A 15978-nucleotide genomic window follows, 5' to 3' on the forward strand; every position below is an offset into this window, starting at 1 on the left:
ATGATTGAAAAGTGCCTCGCATATAAGATCTGCCCCAAAAGTAATCATTCACATTGATGGAGACTGAGGTTCAATTGCTATAAGAAGGCCTCGAATCTCCGAGGCATAAGCCAGACTGTCTGGTTGACAGCCTGTGCAGAAGCTGTCTGGGAAGGCTGTAGAGACATCCCAGTGCTGGAAATCCAAGTTCCTTCTAGCAGGTCGCTCTGTCACCCTAAGGGGTTTGCCCTTGGACACCTGATCAATTATGGCTCACCACCAAGTCCACCCTCTCACCAGTAGGAAGAATATAGAGAGGAAGTTGCGGGTGTGCCTCTTTCCTTTAAGGGTGTGAACCAAAAGTTGTACACATAATTTCCACTCACATCTCATTGGCCAGAGTTTAGCCACACAGCCGGCCATACACAACTGCAAGAGAGCTGGGAGATACACTCTTTACTCTAAGTAGCCATGCACCTAGCTAAAATTCGGGGGTATATTACTAAAGGAAGGAAAGGAAAACAGATACTGCGAGGAAACCGGCCCTGTCTGCCACGTTGTCATTATCTCTACTCTAGACGTTCTCCACAAGAAGCGGAGGTGTTCTGGCGCCAGTATCATGTCTGACATTCCACTTCAGGGTCTCCCTAATCAGGGCTCTGCAGGCCTTGGAGTCTGGGGAAAGGCTGCAGGTACGAGAGCTTATCTCTAGGAAAGTTTTATGTGGCCTAAATATGATCAAGAAATTGAGGGGGTAGGAAGAGGTTCCTGGATCCACAAGAAAACACAGAGCTTCCAGACGGGGCTGGGGTAGAGCCACCCAGAGGAGGCCAGGGAGGTGGGCATCCCTCACTGCAAGGAGATCCTCGACAGAAAAGCAAAGTGAAAATGCCACCCCGAGAGCACTTCGTACCTCAGCCACCGGGGGCCACAAGTAAGAGACAGACCCAGATTTGGAGACGAGGGAGATTAGGAGCACCCTCGACCACCAAGGGGCAGCCAGGCATGTGAGGAGCCCTCTGCCACCCCTCCAGTTCCCTCCTCACGGCCACTCACTCTGGGGAAGCTACAATTAGAAGAGGGGAAGGAGAGAGGTGGCAAGGCTGACATCGGTTGGGTCCGAGAGTAGCGCCCGCGGAGCAGCCCACAGGACAGCGCCCCTTCCGCCGGTGGGCCAGACAGAGGAGTGCCCTAGGCTGCCGCCCCACCACCACCGTGCGCACAATGAAGAAATGGGACGTGTGGACTGGGGATAGGAGTTCACTTGAAAAACCACTGTGGGGACAAGAATGTGATTTCTGATGAAACTGGATTGGAATCATGTTTGTGATCTTTGTATGTATATGTGGAAGGCCGCATATATATTAGATCCTGCACATGAACAATTGTTCGTCCATTTTGTTCCCTTACCCTAACATGGCTGGCTGCTTCTGTAAACCTGCTTGCTCTTCCCATGAGAAAATAGCTTGTACTAGCCACACAGAAAACTGCATCGGGGGCAACATCCTATACCTGCTACTGTCTTTGCTACTCGACCACCAAGGGGCAGCCAGGCATGTGAGGAGCCCTCTGCCACCCCTCACGTCCACAACTCTAGAGCACTTCCTCTGGGGAAGCTACAATTAGAAGAGGGGAAGGAGAGAGGTGGCAAGGCTGACATCGGTTGGGTCCGAGAGTAGCGCCCGCGGAGCAGCCCACAGGACAGCGCCCCTTCCGCCGGTGGGCCAGACAGAGGAGTGCCCTAGGCTGCCGCCCCACCACCACCGTGCGCACAATGAAGAAATGGGACGTGTGGACTGGGGATAGGAGTTCACTTGAAAAACCACTGTGGGGACAAGAATGTGATTTCTGATGAAACTGGATTGGAATCATGTTTGTGATCTTTGTATGTATATGTGGAAGGCCGCATATATATTAGATCCTGCACATGAACAATTGTTCGTCCATTTTGTTCCCTTACCCTAACATGGCTGGCTGCTTCTGTAAACCTGCTTGCTCTTCCCATGAGAAAATAGCTTGTACTAGCCACACAGAAAACTGCATCGGGGGCAACATCCTATACCTGCTACTGTCTTTGCTATCTAGCCCGAAACCCTTTTGTTTAGCAATGTAACTGCTTGCATGGAAACCCCACTCCCCCTGGAAATAATTAACCTGCTTGATTCAGCTGCTGTAACTGCTTGCATAGAAGCCCCTGGTTGGGGCTGCAGTTCTGACCCTCGGCCCCCATGCCTCAAGCTGTAGTCGCTGGCCAGCTGATAAAGGCTCTCTTTAACCTTAACCTGGCTTTTCTGGTTGTTCATTCAGTAGCATTCTACAACATATATATATATATTTTGCATTGGACTTAAAGTGCCATGAGAAAATTTGCATATTGTGAGGTGGTCCTAGCCACCTCCTTGATTTGAGTGCTCTTGGATATGTCTCTGCAGTGAATGCAACAAATGTGATGAGATAAAGGAGAGAGGACTTTCCCCTGAAGAAGCACAAAAGCCGAATGAAGGTCTTGGACAAGTGGGGAAAACAGTCGCCATTCCCGAGGAGGATCAAGAAAAGATGAAAGAGATGTTTAAAATCAATCAGTTCAGGGACCAGCAGTTGACATAATAGCTATGTCGCTGGACTCTCATGTAGTAGACCACAGTTTGAGTGCCGGACCAGGTAGCTTAAACTCACACCAGGCGCATGTGTGTGCGTGCCCAAGATCCCAAGAGGATAATGGAGGAGAAGGGATTGCAGCATGGCCATCTCCTCTGAGGGGGGCTATTTCTCGCTTTCTGTCTCTCTGTCTCTCTCTGTCTTTCTGGTGAGCGCATGCGCCCTATAGCAACCCCCCCCCAAAAAAAAAAAAAAAACATTGTAGTCACATCATTATAACATGGAAAGAAAAAAAAAAACTATCCTAGTAAAAATATCTTTAAAAAACTTCACATGTTCACAGGTTGGACATGTGTTTCAGAAAGCGACCCCATACACATTTCCAGGAGGCACAGAGCAGATTATCAATAAAAAACAACAGATGACTTACGGAAGTATGGATAGATGAATTCAAGAATTCCTTCTATATAATTTCCCCAAGTGTCACAAAGATAGATTATGGCGCTATATCATCAAGACTGGGTCTTACGCAATCAACAATGCAAACTCTTCTCAGAATATTTATCCTATTTCTCAAAATCCATGTCACTGTTTCTCATTGGGAGAGATATAAAATGTGAAAATAAATCAGTGTCTAGATAACATGGCTAGGAAACAGAATGAGAAAGTTGGTATTTTAGGAGATGGTTACTGAACTTGAGCTGTGAAATACTGCTTTCAGGGATTAAAAATGAAGATCTTCTGCTGAGATTTCTCCTTCCAGATTAATTTTGTTTTTTTTCTTTTCCTCCAGATTCATTTCTAGTGGGAAAGGCACAAACCTAGGCCCATCCTGAGATGGCTACTGAACTTGAGCTGTGAAATATCGCTTTTGAGAACTAAAAATGAAGATCTTCTGCTGAGACTTCTCCCTCCAGATTCATTTCTAGTGGGCAGGGCTACCTCTGTATCCTTCTCTCTTTCTGTCTCTCTGTGTCTCCCTATGTCTTTCAATTTTTTAAAAACTTTTTAAGGTTTTCATTTTTTACTTTTTAAAATTAAAATATTTTAAAAATTATATTTTTCCTTCCTTTTTTCATTTTTCTTTTCTCTAATATTTTTTCTTTTTCCTTTAACTTCATTCCTTGGTTGCTCAGCCTCCATGTGCTGAGTGTCTAGACAGGTCAAAGTGAACAGTATCTAAACATCTGAATATGATTAGGGTTAGAATATTCCTCAGTTCTCACTGAATCTGACACACAAAGAGTGAAAAACAGAACGGAAGAGAGAGTCACCTCTGGATACTCAGATTGAACTTCAAGATTTAGGAAGAAACGTGCAGTCCATCAGATGACCAGAAATCACCACAGGGTCACAAGAAATATAAGAAATCAAGAAAATACTTCTCCTCCAAGGGAAAAGAATAACTCCTCTTCATCCTCAGACAGTACAATAGAATTCACGGAAATGTCAGATAAAGAATTTAGAATATTCATAATGATGAAGCTAACAGAGATGAAAGACAAGAGAGAGTGAACTGCAGAAGAGGCAGAAGAAAGAAGCCAATGAGTTCCAGGAGGTGAGGAAGTTCTTGCAAGACCTGAAAGAGGAAAGACACCATAAAAAAGAATCAGATGGAACTGTTAGAGATGAAGGCTATAATACCGGAAGTCAAAATCTCCCTTGAAAGTATTAAAAGCAGAGTAGATCATACAGAACATCAAAACTTGGATGTAGAAAATAGAATCACTGGCCTAGAAATATCCACCATGAAGACTGAGAAAATTGCCCCCCAAAATAAGAATAATATACAAGAAATACTACATACCATCAAACATCCAAACATCCAGATAATTGGTATCCCAGAAGGTGAAGAGACTAATAAGGGCATTGATAGTCTAGTCCATGAAATCCTGCAAGAAAACTTTCTAAACCTAGAGAGGCATTCACAGATCCAGTCCCAAGAAATACAAAGGACCCCAAATAAAAACAATCCAAGAAGATCCTCTCCAAGACACATTATAGCCAGACTGACCAAAACCGCAGACAAAGACAAGATACTAAGATTGGCAAGAGAGAAACAGCAAGTTACCTACAAAGGATATTCCATCAGACTAACAGCAGACCTCTCATAGGAAACAATGCCAGCAAGGAAAGAATGGGAAAATATATTCGTAGCATTAAGGGAAGAGTAATTTCAACCAAGAATACTGTACCCAGCAAGATTATCCTTCGTATGGGGAGAAAAGACCAGGACATTCTCAGATAAACAAAACCTGACAGAATTTACCAACACCAGTCCAGCTCTCCAAGAAGTTCTGAAGGAATGCTATACCAGGAAAACTGAATACAGACACACAGAAATAAGAGTTCAAAAAGAACTAAGAAAATGGCCAATTTAAGTAGGAACAAGTCTGGAATTGAATATTATATCCCGGAACTTAATTGGGAAGTTTGGACCATAACAGAAGATAGATTAAGTGCATGAGACTGAACTGGTGAAGTAGAATCTTATGACTTTTGACTAACACACTACTGATTTTCTTCTAGGCTTTGTTTTCCAGATTAAAGGATTTTTGTCTTGTCTTGAGCTGCCAGTAGATTCATGTACCCACTATTTTTTTTAATTTTTTTTGAGAGGTTTTCGCTATAGGGTGCGTGCACTCGCCAGACAGACAGAGAGAGACATAGAGACAGAAAGCGAGAAATCGTCCCCCAGGGGGGATGGTCACGCCACAATCCCTTCTCCTCCATTCTCCTCTCGGGATCTTGGGCATGCACGCACACACGCCTGGCATGAGTTCTAAGCCACTGGGTTCGGGACGCGAACCGCAGTCAACTATGTGGGAGTCCAGCGACATAGCTATTATGCTAACTGCTGGTTCCCGCTACTATTTGAAAAGAATCGTAACCTGTTTCCTGGCTTTAAGTTAAGAAATTTAAGCAAAACTCTCTTAGCATTTCTTTGATTTTGATTAAAGTTAAAATTGCCTTTTTTGAAATTAAAAATATATTTTAAAAATACCTATTTTAATGACCGCAGTAAGCTATATAGCATCAGCTAGGTGCTACTTTTTAGTACATTTATTCTACTCAGAGTTTTATGCCTAAAGTCAGACTTCTGTTCACAGATATTTATATATCAGCTGACCTTGCTATTGAAAGTAGTTATATCATTTAAGATATTTTGTGAATCAATAAAATGTATTTGGGGGGGAATAGAAATCAACACCAGAGATAGTGTGGGAGGAGGGTGGGAAATAGAAGAGAGTGAGAAATAGGGGGGAAAAAAATATATATATATATGAAACTAGAAATGAAAAATTATCGACGATGATTAAGCCACTATTCAGTATATTCTGGATGGAAAATCACATTTTGTATGACATGATGATGCTCAGTGAATGAATGAAAAATTAATTAATTAAAGTTAAAACTTTTAAAAAAGAAAGTTGGCATTTTAATAGTCATGGTATGGGGGGTAATCAGGTTTTCTTGTACACTGCCAACAAAGAAATTAAGACAGATGACCTTAGCGTGAATGTTTCCAAACTTAATGACCCAGTCGCAATGCTCAAATACCTCCACAAAAAGTCAACAAGTTTTGGGTGTATGGCCAGTGAAATTCACCCTGTCGCATGTGACCAGTAATCAGTGCCTGGATTAAACCCCGGAAGAGGACAGCCAGGCGCCGGCATTAGAGACTGCAATGGAAGCCGTCCCGGCAGTGGCCTCTTAGAAACATCACTCTTCCAGAAACATGCTGAGACCAAATTTAAAAAAAAAAAAAAAAAAAAAAAAAAAAAAGAGAAAGAAAAGAAAATACCAATTGACTGGGCTACCTCAGCATACATTTCTGTCACATTCTTTTTTGGAGAGATTTTCACTGTAGGGCGCGTGCGCTCACCAGACAGACAGAGAGAGACATAGAGACAGAAAGCGAGAAATCACCCCCCAGGGGGGATGGTCACGCCGCAATCCCTTCTCCTCCATTCTCCTCTCGGGATCTTGGGCACACACGCACACGCGCCCGGCGTGGGTTTTAAGCCACCAGGTCCGGGACACGAACTGCGGTCGACTACGTGGGAATCCAGCGACATTGCCATTACGCTAACTGCTGGTTCCCACATTCTTAAGTAGACAAAAAGGAAAAGCACTTTCCTCCCTGGCAGAATGTAAGGTTTATCAGCCATTAAAACTTAGACTCTTCTAAACCTTATCATGGCCTTTTAGCCAAAACCTCCATCTTCAGTAATTAACCAAAATGATGAACACAAAGGAAAAGAGGAGAGGCACCCAATATATGTTCTCTAGGCCTCTTAGAAAACATGGCAACATATATGTGAATCGGCAAGAAAGATGACATTGTAGACATCAAGGGAATGGGTACTGTTCAAAAAGGAATGCCCCACAAATGTTACCAAGGCAAAACTGGAAGAGTCTACAATGTTACCCAGCATGCTGTTGGCATTGTTGTGAACAAACAAGTTAAGGGCAAGATTCTTGCCAAGAGAATTAATGTGCGTATTGAGCATAGTAAGCATTCTAAGAGCAGAGATAGCTTCCTAAAATGTGTGAAGGAAAATGACCAGAAAAAGAAGGAATCCAAAAAGAAAGGTACCCGGGTACAACTAAAGCGCCAGCCTGCTCCACCCAGAGAAGCACGCTTTGTAAGAACCCATGGAAAGGAGCCTGACTACTGGAACCTATTCCCTATGAATTCATGGCATGATGGGTGTTAAAAATAAACTGATCTGTGGTCTATAAAAATGTTTGCCTTAATTGAGTAGAATTATGTTCCCTCCCCAAAGTTAATTTTTTTGGGGTTCTAATTCATTGTGTAATATCTTTATTCAAATTTAGTATTTTTTCACCTGAAAGATGTTAGGTGATTTATACAACAAATAAAACTCAGCTGGTTGTGGGGGGGGGGACTTAGACTCCTCTAGATTTTCACTAGCTGTGAACCAGCCTTCCCATCAAGGACTTGAAGCTGCATAATAGGGAGACTGTATACACTGCTGTTTACAAGACTGAAAGAGTCGTTGACCAAGAATGATGGAAGGACCCACAGATAGTGTAATGGTTATATTGCTGAACTCCCATGTAGTTGACTGCAGTTTGAGTCCCAGACCCAGTGACTTAAAATTTATGTCCACCACATGCGCATGCGTGCCCAAAATCCCAAGAGGAGAACAGAGAAGAGACTGTGCCATGGTCATCCACTCTGGGGGTGATTTCTTGCTTTATGTTTCTCTGGCTAGCACTCATACCCTATAGCAAAAATCTCTTTAAAAAAAAAAATGAAGATTAACATAATGTCTGGTCTCAAATAAACAAGTTAGATATCTCAGTTGCTCTTGGGTCAACTGGCTTATAGACTTTCTCATAAATCTGTCTGTCTCTCTCTCACACACACACACATACAAAATCATACACGAAACAATTTCCTATCTCATTTTCAACTTCTTAATTTGATTCTATTGACTATACTTAATACCCAGGATTCATGCTACTATACTACAGATTTGTTTCACAGCAATAAACCTTCAGTTCTTAGTTTATAATTCCACTAACAAAAATTCTGACTAATTATTTGGGTATTTGGAGATAATGTATTTTATGGGTTTTTGGAAGACCTTTTTCACTCCATTCCAGATGTGTTTCATTGTCAAGTGCGTATTTACATTAGATTCTTTCATTGTAATGTTGATTTGCTGCTTTTTAAAGAATAAAATTTAACTGAAAATGTTTTTTTAAAAAAGAAGAGGAAAAGGAAACTGGCCCATAGCGTAGTGGTTAAGAAATCAGGAGCCCACACAGACAACCACAGTTAAAATCCCAGGCCTAGAAGCTTTAAAAACACACAGGACATGTGCATGTGTGCACAAAATCTTAAAAGGATAAAAAAAAAAAAAATGGAGAAGGGATTGCCATGTGACCATGCCCCATTGGGAGGTGCTTTCTTACTTTCTCTCTCTCGCTCTCTGCATCTCTCTCTGGTGAGCACATGCAACCTCTGGTGAAAAAAAAAAATGATAATAAGTCTACCTGAGGATGAATCAATGTGTCACAGGAACAAACAGGATCCCTCTAGAAAATGAGGAACTGAATCAAGACACATCTAAAATCCTCTCTACCCATGGACTTTCCAGTTGCATAAATCAAAAAAAAATTATTTTATTGCTTAAATCTTTTGAGTTGAATGTTTTATCTGCTACCCAAAGTAAAACAACCAATCAGGGACGTTAAGTTTTACATACTGGAAGAATAACTAAAATGACATCTGATACAGACCAACAATTTCCCATGTAACATGGAAGGTTGGGATATGTGCAAGTCTATATGAATTTCCATACAGCATCAAAAAAAAAAAATCAAAGAACATCAGGCTTTATGTGAGTACACTGGACAGCTCTCACTGCCAAATTTGGATAGGAAGACACAACTCACCCTCTAGATGCCATTCCTAAAACCCTTCAGCATTTCTCTATCACCAACAGCTAAAGAATAGCCTCTTTAGCCCTTGACTATTTAGTTCATAGCTAGCTTTTCAGCATCATTCCTATCACAGTTTATAGCCCAAAACACTATCAGTTGTACCTACCACGTCCTATGTGGTAACCAGCATCCAAGATGGCCCCAATATCAATATCCAAGATGGCTGCTTCTACATCAAATCATGGCTGGCCTCTGTAACCAATAAAATGCAGCAACAGTAAAGGTGTGTGACCTCCAAGGTTAAGTTATGAAAAATTTCAGCCACTGACTTGCTGCCTAAGATCACTGTCTCCAGAGGCTGGAGGAAGCTAGCCACCATGCTGTGAAGGCATTCAACCAAGCCTGTCGAGAGGTCCTCATGAAGGAAAATTGAAGCCTCCAACCAACAGCCAACACCAGTTCACCATCCCTGTGAGTGAGCCACCTTAGAAATGGATTCCTCAACCCTAGTTGAGTCTTAAGATGACTGAACTCCCAGCTAACCTCTGACCACAGCCTCGTAAGAAACAGAATCAGAACTGCTCAGCTGTGACACTTCCAATTTCTGAACCGACAGAAATCATGAAAAGTGAATTATAACTGTTGTTTTAAGTCACTAACTTTGGGTCATTTGTTATACAGGTTTAGATAACTAATACAACCTATTATTGAGAATGTCTGGAATGGCCGCCTTCTGCTTCTTTTTGTTATCCTTAAAAACTTCTACTTGCTCTCTAAGGGCCAACTCAAGCTGTCATCTCTTCTGAGAATTCTGCCCTGATTGTTCCTATTCAGACCTTAACTCTGTTGCATAGAGCTCCGTTAACAGTTCTCACATGTGAGCTTCTTGTTTATGAGGGCATTTCTTCCACTACAGCTTACTGAAGACAGAATTATCCAAATACATATTCATGATATATGCTACGTTAAAAATAGTTTAGCAGCTTTTCTCTGCAGAATCACCATGGCGGCTGGGACCCTGTGCACGCACCCTGAAAACTGGAGGGCCTTCAAGGCCCTCATTGCTGCTCAGTACAGCGGAGTCAGGTTCACGTGCTCTCCGCACCACCCCACTTCCACTTTGGCCAAACCAACCGCACCCCTGAATTTCTTCGCAAGTTTCCTGCCAGCAAGTTTCCAGCATTTGAGGGTGACGGTGGATTCTGTGTGTTTGAGAGCAACGCCACTGCCTACTGCGTGAGCAGTGAGGAGCTGCGGGGAAGTACTCCAGAGGCAGCAGCCCAGGTGGTGCAGTGGGTGAGCTTTGCTGATGGTGACATAGTGTCCCCAGCCAGTACCTGGGTGTTCCCCACCATAGGCATCATGCACCATAACAAACAGGCCACAGAGAATGCAAAGGAGGAAGTGAGGCGAATTCTGGGGTTGCTGGATGCTCACTCAAAGTCCTCACTTAGAGGACTTTCCTGGTGGGCGAACAAGTGACGCCAGCTGACATCACAGTTGTCTGCACCCTGTCGTGGCTCCATAAACAGGTTTTGGAGCCTTCTTTCCACCAGGCCTTGCCCAACACCAACCACTGGTTCCTCACCTGTGTTAACCAGCCCCAGTTCTGAGCTGTCTTGGGGGAGGGGAAACTGTGTAAGAAGATGGCCCAGTTCGATGCTAAGAAGTACACAGAGAGCCAGCCCAAGAAAGATACCCCACAGAAAGAGAAGGGATAACAGAAAGAGAAGCAGAAGCCCAGGCTGAGCCGAAAAAGGACAAAAAGGCTGCTGCCCCTGCTCCTGAGGAGGAGGTGGACGAATGTGGGCAGCCACTGGCTGCAGAGCCCAAGGCCAAGGACCCCAAGAGTACCTTTGTGTTGGATGAATTTAAGCGCAAGTACTCCAATGAGGACACTTCCTCCGTGGCGCTGCCATATTTCTGAGAGGTTTTTTGTTTTTTTTTTTCCGCTATAGGGCGCATGCGCTCACCAGACAGACAGACAGAGACATAGAGACAGAAAGCGAGAAATCACCCCCCAGAGGGGATGGTCACGCCGCAATCCCTTCTCCTCCATTCTCCTCTCGGGATCTTGGGCACACACGCACACGCACCCAGCGTGAGTTCTAAGCCACCGTGTCCGGGACACGAACTGCAGTCAACTACGTGGGAGTCCAGCGACATAGCCATTACGCTAACTGCTGGTTCCCAACGCTGCCATATTTCTAGGAACACTTTGATAAGGATGGCTGGTCCCTGTGGTATTCTGAGTACCATTTTTCTGAAGAGCTCACCCAGACTTTCGTGAGTTGCAACTTTATCACTGGAATGTTCCAGCGATTGGACAAGCTGAAGAAGAATGCCTTTGCCAGCGTCATTCTCTTTGGAACCAACAATAGCAGTTCCATTTCTGGAGTTTGGGTCTTTAAAGGCCAAGAGCTTGCCTTTCCGCTGAGTCCAGGTTGGCAGGTGGACTATGAGTCATACACATGGGGGAAACTGGACCTTAGCAGCAAGGAAACCCAGACGCTGGTTTGAGAGTACTTTTCCTGGGAGGGGGCCTTCCAGCGTGTGGGCAAAGCCTTCAATCAGGGCAAGATCTTCGAGTGAACAGCTCTCTATCACCTAGCTGCCTACACCTGCCCTTCAGGGAGAATGGGGGTCATTAAAGGAAACTAAACATTGAAAAGGAAAATAGTTTAGCAATGGGACCAGCAGCTGGCATAATGGTTACATTGCTGGACTCCTACACAGTCGATTGCAGTTCGAGTCCCAGACCTGGTGGCTTAAAATTCACTCTGTGAATTTGTGTGTGCATTTGTTCCCAAGATCCGTAAAGGAGAATGAGGAGAAGGAATTGCAGCATAGCCATCTCTACTAGAGAAGTGATTTCTTCCTTTCTGTCTCTCCGTTTCTCTCTGTCTTTCTGATGAACGCTCGTGCTCTATAGCAAAAACCTAAAAAAAAAAAAAGGCAAATATCAGTTGAAATAACAGAACTTCAGCTTTGAACAAGATAAAGAATACCTTTTACTGGTCTGGGAGCAAAGAAAGGATAAGAAAGAAGAATAGAGAGAAAGACAGAGGATGTCATTGCAGGATAAATCTAGTTCCTGCCTCTTTGATTTAAATCAAAAATTCCTTTCCCTGGTCATAAAAATGCCAGTGAAGCCTAGGTAAGTTATAGTGTAAGGTTCCTCAAAAAATTAATAGGCAGGTAGAAAAATATAAAAACTATTGTAATAGAGGCTAGCAAATGGCATGGTGGTTAAGGCATTGGATGCCCACGGGGCCAGCTGTAGTTCAAGTCCTAGATCCGGTGACTTGAAAATCACAGCAAGGGAGCCAGCAGGTGTGGATGATGAAGGTGCTGGATTCCCACATGGCAGACTGTGATTGAGTCCTGGACATGGCAGCTTGCTTTCTCATTTTCCCTTTCTCTCTCTCTCTGGTCAAATTTAAAAATTATAGTAACAAATGGGATTAAATAAATAAATAATTCTTTAAAAAAAAAAAAAAGAAAGAAAAGAAAATCACGCCAGGCACGTGTCCATTCATGCCCGAAATCCTGAGAGGAGAAAGAAGAAGGGATTGCAGCATGACCATCCCCCCAAAGGGTGATTTCTCACTTTCCGTCTCTCTGGCACATGCATGCACCCTCTGGCAAAAACCTAAATAAAGAAAAGGGAAAAATAAACAAAAAACAATGTAACAGAGAACTGGAGTAGTAATGTAACCCAAAACTGAGTGCCCGGGCCATGACAGGGGGAGAGAAGGCTGGGTCTTGATAGTGTCTAGAAAGGGGGAACATCTGGTTTCAGACTTCCTGCTTACAGACAACAAAAGGAAGTGTGGCTTAACCCAAGGGGCCCACCAATGGGACTGCAAGAGCCATGGGCTGGAGATCTTTTTCCAGAAGCTTGGATAGTGGAAGTTATTCAGAGGGAAGAGAACAGGAAATAAGACATTGGGTCTAGAAACAAACTGGAATTTGAGAAGAGGTCAGGATAATTCCCAGTGAGAACAGAGAAAGAAGTGGGTCTTGGAAAGATTTAGCAAGTAAAAAAGAGAGCACAAATTCAGATTTACAGATGTGAAATTAGCCAGTTGATGTGAACAACACAACTAATCAGGTAGCATTAATAGATGCATGTTGAAGATTAACTTTCAGACACAGAATACAGCTTTTGAAGCCCTGAAGAGCTTTTCACAAAAAATTATTCCAATGCTATGGTACAGAGGGCAGAAGTAACACATGACTTATCTCTGATCATGATGCATTAAAATAAAAATAGAAAATACTGAAAATAGAACTAAAAATACCAAATGCTTAAAATTTAAATATATTAAGGACATAGAAACCAGATTTACTTCTGAGTGAAGCAAACCAGACTATGAAAGAGAAACATCATATATCCCCACTTAATATGTACTGAATGCCCAAACTCTACAGAATAAACTGAAAGATTGGACGATGTAGATCCAGGGGCCGGCAGGTGGCGTGGTGGCTAGGGGCACTGGACTCCTACGTGGCTGACCATGGTTTGAGTGCCAGTCCTGGCAGCTTGCTTTCTCACTTTCCCTCTCTCTCTTTCTCTCTCCATCCCTCTCTGGCCAAATTAAAACAAACAAACAAATAAATAAAGTTAATTATTTTTTTAAAAAAAGAAGTATGGAGAACGATTGTGGATATTGGAGAAAGTGTGGTAAGAAGGTAGGAGGTGGGAGAAGGTGAAAGGAAGGGAATCAAGGAGAAAAATAGAGAGGCAAGATATTTAAGGGACATGGAAATGGAGGATTGCCTGTTGATGATAACGTGTATGCTAATATCTTTAGCTGGATGGGTGTGTGGTGTATTTATGCTAGGAAATTTTTTTTACGAGTTGTGGTGATGTACAATGATTCAATGTATAAAATTAATTTTTTAAAAACGTATTAAAAAAGAAATACTAAAACAGAAAAAAATATATATATGTATATATAGAAGTCAGCCTCTGTGGCAAAGCAGTAAAGCAACGCCCTTCGAGGCTGGAGACCACATGGCCGACTGAACGTTCAAATCCCTGGTCGGCCTGAACCCATGCAGGTGTGTGCCCAGGCACTCAGGATCCTGAGGCGCTGGAGGGCTGGTGAAGGGGAGTCGCTGTGTGAAGAGATGCTGTTGAGGGTGCTTCTCTCTCCTCTCTCACACACGCATGTACATACACACACTAAAAAAGGACACAGAATATGTGGTTAATATATAGTATAACACACTGTATTTTAAAATAATGACAATAAAACACTAATAACAGCTGATGTTGATTGAGAATTTATTCTGTGCCAGGCCCAGTTTGTTTAATTGTTTTATTTGTTTGTTTGTTTTTTGTTTTTGGAGAGGTTTTGGCTATAGGGCGCATGCGCTTGTCAGAAAGACAGAGAGAGACAGAGAGACAGAAAGCGAGAAATCACCCCCCGGGGGGATGGCCATGCCCCAATCCCTTCTCCTCCACTCTCCTCTCAGGATCTTGGGCACACACGCACATGTACCTGGCGTGAGTTTAAGCCACCAGGTCCAGGACATGAACCACAGTCAACCACATTGGAGTCCAGTGACATAGTCATTATGCCAACTGCTGGTCCCAATTGCTCTTATTATTTTTTTATTTATTTATTTTTCAGTTTTGCTCTAGGGCTCTTACACTCAACAAAAAGTGGCAGAGAACGAGAGAGAGGGAAAGTGAAAAATCACTCCTCAGGGAGCATGGCCACGCTACAATCCCCTCTCTTCCAGTCTCCCTGGGACTTTGGGTGTGTGATTTTCAAGTCACTGGTCCAGGACTCGAACTACACAGTCAGCTGGATCCCTTCCGCACCTCAACCTCCACATCACCTGCTGGTCCACCAGGCATTTAATCTCTATAGAAATCTTATGAAAATGTATTATTATGCCCATTTTGCAGATAAAGAAACTGAGACACAAGTTATGTGATTATATACCAGGTCTTTACAACAGAGCTTCTGCCTGTTGAGATGCTTTGGGATAGAAATAATAGAGATCCCAACGTAAACAATGACCATCTGTGAATCATGTCACATGTTACCCATATCCAGAGCTGGGTAACTCAGAAGCCCAGCAGCATTACGAAGGACCCGGTGATTTCATCTCATGTCATGTGAGTTTCACAACTAGGCTGAACTGAACTTTTATCAAGTTCCTCTTCACTACTCCATGGTTTCTCCTCACTTCCCCCTTTCCACACGAAAGTGAGACTGCTTACCTAAAGTTTCTAGACTCCCCTGTATCTTAAACTATCGTTTATCTAGCCTCTTGCTGGACCCTTACAATTGAACTCACGCACCTGTCACTCATGTATTCACTAACACAATATATATAAGCAAATACGATGTGCCAGGCACTAGGGACCTACACATAAACCAAACACACAAGGACCCCACCACCAGGACCTTCCATTCTACTTGGGGGGTACAGACACTGCCAGGCCCCTGCACTCAGACCCTCAGATCCTAACACCCCTCGGACCGTACTGGCCAGCTCGGAGCCTGCTCTGTCCTAAGCTCATCAAGCCAGCTGTGCGGAGGAACTAACACCCACTCCACCCCACCACCAACACGGCTCTCAGACAGTCGCTTTCAGAAGTTGGTATGCCCCAAATCCTGACAGGACAGAGAAATGGAGAAGGAATTTCAACATGACCACACCCTTGAGGGTTGCTTTCTCCCTCTTCCTCTCTGTCTCTGGTGAGCTGCATGCACCCTACGGCAAAAAAAAAAAAAAAAAAAAAAGGCATCATAAAAATGTTTAAGTAAAAGAAAAACGGGAGGGGGCAACAGAGGTTGGAGACTGAGCAAAATCCTCACATTTCATAGCGAGTACACTCGATCTTGACTAGAGTGTAACCAAGTGGAAACAGGATACTATGGCACAGAAACGTCCACTACAGCTCGCTGTACGCACCTGTGTTCCAGTGCACCCCCATCCCCAATGCTTCCAGCTCTA

General features: G+C 43.4%; 2 pseudogenes; both read left to right on the forward strand.

Moving 5' to 3' along the window:
• Positions 1 to 6323, forward strand: LOC102476303 (polypeptide N-acetylgalactosaminyltransferase 1-like; annotated as a pseudogene).
• A 3677-nt stretch (positions 6324 to 10000) lies between these two features.
• Positions 10001 to 11589, forward strand: LOC102484023 (elongation factor 1-gamma-like; annotated as a pseudogene).
• Positions 11590 to 15978: the final 4389 nt, after the last annotated feature.

This window comes from Tupaia chinensis, unplaced genomic scaffold (genome assembly GCF_000334495.1).
Source record: "Tupaia chinensis unplaced genomic scaffold, TupChi_1.0 Scaffold000231_1, whole genome shotgun sequence".
NCBI classification, from domain to species: domain Eukaryota; kingdom Metazoa; phylum Chordata; class Mammalia; order Scandentia; family Tupaiidae; genus Tupaia; species Tupaia belangeri.